Genomic DNA, 6,183 nt, shown 5'->3' with positions numbered 1-6,183 from the left:
CATATTTTCCGGGATTTGTGATATCACAAATATCGACGAATGGGACGAGACCTGGTTGAGCTGCACTAGAGAAGGCAACAAGTGTTATCACTATGTCGGAGATACGCTAGCTTTCCCAAGACAGACGAACTTAGAGTGGTTACAATCATCCGGGTTTAAATCACACTCAAAATTATTTGATATTGATGCAATATTTACACTGAAGCTTGTAGGCGGCTATGATAAGGGGCTTGACATTTCCCGACCAGGCGCCGAGTGCTGCCAATCACAGCACACACTGGCCCAGCTAGCCAATCACAGCACACACTGGCCCAGCTAACCAATCACAACACACACTGGCCCAGCTAACCAATCACAGCACATTTTGTATTTCAAAAGGTGGCCCTTCAATTGATACAGGAACTATTCGAGCCGTTCATGCCAGACTGGGGAAAGAGGTGTTGTAATAATGTAAAATATGTGAAAAATAATGTGTTCTTCAAACAACTTAGTCTTGATTTTGTTTTGGGGGTGTACTAAAACAGGCTCTCATACTTTGTAAAAGAGCATAATAGGACCCCTTTAAAGAAACCGATATGAATGCCCTAATACATTACAAGAGTTTCCATCCCTGGAATACATTTGGGGGCATTGTATGATCCCAACCGCTAGGATTTGCCAGAATCTGCACAAGAGAAACTGATTTCTTGGATGCCACAAAAATCCATTTCAAAGCATTAAAAACAAGGGGCTATTCATGATCACGACTACGACAATTATGCAAACAACATGTCCAAACTTTTACAAGTCCTAACGTCCGACCCTCCCCAACAAATCAGATCCTAGTTCCAGCAATTTTCACGTGCACTCCAAGTTCAGTAAAACTTACCCAGTGGATCAAGGAAAATTATTCACAAACCCACAAATTCTACAACACAGGACAATACAATTTTAGCAGCTTACTCTATAGGCTGAGCTCTTGTTTATGACACTTTGGACTTTAAATCAAATCTTTATGTGTATACAGTATGAGAGGTTTTGCTGGCAATTTGTCAATGGGTGACAAAGTATAATTTAAACATTAACCTAAACATATACACAGTGTACTGTTAATCGGTGACATCACTTGCATGGAGTGCGAAAATTAGCTGAAAATAGTTCAAACGCATTTTGATCTTTCATGGTAAACAGATAATGATAAAAAAAATATTCTCTGATTTCAGGAGCGATAGAAAGAAACTATCCACAACAGAGACAACATTTCTGAAGGGGGTTGCTGACAGAGAAGTAGGAAATACAGGTGAACTGAAGAAGCTCATTAAATAATTTCATATGCATTTTTTTTTTTTAAATATATTTCACCTACATAACCATATGGTGCAGAACATTATTTTGTGTATTTGGTGTAATGAAATGTGTTTATGCGGTTTAAAGTTATAAAAACACATTATTTTCCACAGCGGCCTAGCGTGAGTGAAAGCCCCGGCTTAGCGTGAGCTGAAGCCGGACAAGAGTGAGCTGAGGCGGCAGGGTCGAGAACTGCGGTCCCGGCGAAGGAGCGGTGAAAACGGTGAAAGCCGATCCGGCGATCCACAGCACTAAGTTGATGTATTCCCTCAGCGACCAGCACAGATCAGCTCTAGGCATGACGAAGCGGATATCGTCCTCATTTGGAAGACCAAACAAAGTAGTTTCGCTTTCACAACGCAGCACACAGCGCCTTCACAACATGGCGGCGGCAGCAACAATACTACAGCGAGAATAAAAGTTACACCTTCTTTCTTTGCGTGAACATTTGGGCGGCGTTATGCAAATATTCCCACATAGTGAGGTAGACATGTGGGGGCGTGTTAGAATGAGCCGTTTTAGGTAGGTGTGGCTGACTCTTAACTTTTATAAAGATTATCTCTTTGGATTTGAGACTTTAGTCTTTGCAACTTTACAGATCTTCTTTACGCACCAAGAGCTTGTAACACTCCAAAGAGAAAGGAAAAAATGAAATCGCATCATATGACCCCTTTAAGCCCAGTGCCAATGCTGGGGCTGAAGGGGGCCTGTGGTGATGCTGGAAAATATTGTAACCACATTTTATAATCTTGGTCTGGTCTTAGTCTTCCTGAAGGACATCACTGGACCCTTGCTGGATCCTCTCCAGTTTTCTTACAGAGCAAACAAGTCTGTGGATGATGCAGTCAACATGGGACTGCATTACATCCTGCAACAACTCAACAGACCTGGAAATTATGCAAGGATATTATTTGTGGACTTCAGTTTGGCCTTCAATACCATCGTGCCTGACCTTCTCTCAGACAAACTGACCTCGCTCTCCGTGCCCACCTTCATCTGTCAGTGGATAACTAGCTTCCTGACAAGACAGGCAGCAGCTAGTGAAGCTGGTCAAACTCACATCCAGGACTCTCACGATCAGCACTGTTCGACATTCAAACTTCCCATCCACCTTAATCGGAATACAGTCGCAATATAGAGTCAGTTAAAACTGTATGTATGTCTACATAAAATTTAAAAAATCATATTGCCAAAAAGTAGACATCAAGTATTCAAAATACTGTGGACATTTTGTAGAGGCTTTTGCTCTCTTGATGCTATAAAAACAGTGAGGTGATCAGAGTTATGCCGAGTTCACACTGCACGTATTTCAGTCGTCGGACACTGCGTTCACACTGCGTGACTATCTGGGGTAGCAGTCAGTTGCTGCTGTGTTCACATTGCACGATGGATCGGCGACGGGGGGTTTCACTCTGCATGACTTCACAATAGGAAGAATCGCCGACAGCTCTGTCTGGTCCGCAAACTATGTTTCACATCAAAACACATGCAAGAAGTGATAAGGAAATAACGCGAGAACCCGCGTCCGTCAGACCGGAGTTCTCGAGCGAGACTGGAATTATTTAAAAATATATATATATAGCCCGCAAATTGTCTGTGAGCCGATTTCCAGCTACAAGGAGAAAAATGTTATTATGCTGGAGGGAGACGCAGGGAACAGTGAGTTCTTTGATAATTCACACTGTGTGATTGTTTCTCGCGTGAACGAGCACCGATTTGCCTCAGATTTCGGGCATTTGTCAGCGATTTCGCAAAACCTGTGAGCGAGTGAAAAATCGGGCTAAAATCGTGCAGTGTGAACTCGGCATTAGGGAGTGTTAGTGCAAAATGCTTAATGGTTAATATGAAAGAAAACGTGAATTTAGAAATTCAACTTAATGATATATACGAAGCAATGATATAATTATGTTATATATTACAACTGTGGTATAAATAATGTTAACTTTGTGTTAATTAAATCAATGCTTTTTGACTCACAAATGCCAAACCACAAGTAAAAAAAAAAAAAACTTTTCACATTCATAATACTTTTTTGAACTGATCATTTGATTGATTTACATTCAATATAGTTATTTAAATGTAGGCTTAATTATTATTTGCCATATTGTTATATAGCCTGTTATTTATTTAAATTGCTTGAGACAGGCCCTATTTGCTGTTTTGGGTGTTGTTTCCCTTCTCATCTTTACTGTACTTATATAAAAAAAATCTAATTAAATAAAGCCAAATGTGGTGTTCCTAGATTATTCCTGAAAATAAACAAACATTAAACTCAAATTCACTAATTACATGCTTGTACCTTTGAATTTTACATTTTTAACTAAGCAGTTGTTATATGGTTAGGTCTATATCTGTCACACTGGCTGCGTCCGAAACCGCATACTCAATGAGTAGGTACTTAAATTGAATAAGTACTTAACGAGATTTGGCTGTAGAGTACCTACTCTTGAAGCGCTTAAGTATGAATGTGATCCAGGCATCATCCGCCATGTTGACGTTATCATGTGATCTACGACGTTACAAGCACAACAACTTAAAAGATACGAGCGGCAGGTTTAATTCATCTGTCTGTAAATATTTTGATGTTTATGAAATTTTCTCATTTTGTGGTCTTGTTGAAGAAACAGCGGCCTTTTTATTGTGATTGTAGTATAACCAATACATTTTGGGTTTACCTAAAAAAAAATTATTTTTAACCCTACTAATATGACCCACAGTTTAATCTTCAAATACATTATTTGATTTACAGTGCAACATTTGTAATATCTGCACAAAAGAGATGACGATCAGCTGCTAGAAGTTCTCGCCTTAGGAGACAGTTAATTTTACATTTGAAAAATGCAAGTACAGGTATTACTACTTGAAAATTAAGATTACCCCAGAATGCATTGCTAGCCCACCCCAACACTTATGAACAATAATAATGATAAATGCTGACCAGTAATTAATTACATTTTGCTTGTTTTACATATATATATATATATTTAATTAGTTTTGTCATATGCCATGGCTGCGTTTGTCTATTGTGTAGTCATGCATAGCTAAGGTGAAAACATCTCAATTTTCAGTCAAGTAATGAATTAATACACGTTAATGAGACAATTATATTTTATTTACTGACAACAACAGGAAACATGAATAAATGAGTAAACAAAAGTAACAGTGACAATAAATAAATACAAGTCATCGACACATGAAACAAAGCTTTATTCAAACATATTGTTTTAACAATCATGTATTTACAGACGGTAAATAGACATATCTACTGCATCTCAACACAGCTGAGACAGTTCTGCAGCTTTATTCTGATGAAGCAGCTGACCACTGTGTCCACCTTCACCTGTCTCTGCCGTACATCACGACCCTCACTGCTGCAGTCAGACTGAATCTGATCATGGATGAGAAAGGGACATCGAGGCTGTCGTTGCCTGAGTGCACGGAGAGGATGAGGAAGACCATGATGACGCCCCTAAACCACACAACACTGAACAAGAGCAGGAGAACATGTGCGGGACAATCTAGCTGCTGCTGCATCTGCTCTCCATGAGCACGACTATCTGTAAAACATTTACACAGTAAAACATTTTACAATTAATGTCAGCATTTAATCTCATATGTTTACAATGACATGCTAATTTTGTCAAAGCTTCTTTACTTTTGTGGTTTAGTGGGCAAAACCACTGAACTGGTCAGCAGAAGGTTGCTGGTTCGATCTCTGCAGTCGTCACCGCTGTGTCCTTCAGCAAGGCTCTTTACTCCAGGTTGCTGCATGGGGATTGTAATTAGAGCACTGTAAGTCACTTCGGATAAAAGTGTCTGACAAATGAATAAAAAAAGCATTTACAAAAATCACATTTACGTTTGTGTCTTGGGCACAAACGTTCAATAAAACTGCTGATTTCTTAAAGTTTATTTCTTCAAGGTACTACTATAATATAAATGCATGCATATATTTCATTTGGTTTCTTTTTGGGGGGTATAAAGTGTTAGTTTATCCCAACATAAATCCAGTAATTTACTCGCCTCCACACTGTTCAATCCTTGGGGTATTTAATTTTTTTTCTTGAACACAAAAGGGGAGTTTGGTTAAGTTTGTCCTGCTGGTTTCTATTCATATGGGAGACTGACTTTCAGAAGCTTCATGACATTATTTGATGATGCTTTTGAAGCTTCTGAAACTCGGGTTCCATTGACTGAGGATGTGATTTTTGTCAAGGTTGTCCTTCTGGTCTCTGTTCATACAACATCAATGTCTTTTGGTCTTTCTCTAGATGCTCTCGCTGGCTCTGAGGTCACCGAGGATGAAGAGACCACAGGAACATCCGGTTCAGATGAGACAGTAAGAGGTGGAGTGATGGAGCGACTCATCCATGACACTGGACCATTTCCAGGATGATGCTGTGGACTCTCCATCCTCATTGCTCACACCAGTCTGAGGACATTTCTGATCATATAAAAATGCACAAATACAATACAAAAGCAGTCATTTAGCACAATGTCATTTGATTTCTGTATTAGAAGTAACAGAATGATCTTAATTTATATTTTTGTTTCAGGTTTTCCCTTTTTTCACAAATGCCGCCGTCACCTTGCCTTGCAGGTCCTGCTCCACCTCAAAAGCTCTGCAGCAAATGCACAGGAATCAAGAATAAGAAAAGTGCTGTGATAACTCTATTTGAAATTACAATAATTAAAATAAACTACAACTTATGATGGCCGTCCCCGAGTTTAGCCCACGGAGGGCTCCAGTCCCAGAGTTTAGCCCAGAGAGTGCTCCAGTCCCCGAGTTTAGCCCAGAGAGGGCTCCAGTCCCAGAGTTTAGCCCAGAGAGGGCTCCAGTTCCAGAGTTAAGCCCAG

The sequence above is a fragment of the Sinocyclocheilus grahami genome, unplaced genomic scaffold, assembly GCF_001515645.1.
Source record: "Sinocyclocheilus grahami isolate Dianchi unplaced genomic scaffold, SAMN03320097.WGS_v1.1 scaffold1758.1, whole genome shotgun sequence".
NCBI classification, from domain to species: Eukaryota; Metazoa; Chordata; class Actinopteri; order Cypriniformes; family Cyprinidae; genus Sinocyclocheilus; species Sinocyclocheilus grahami.
This window is presented reverse-complemented; position numbering follows the sequence as displayed.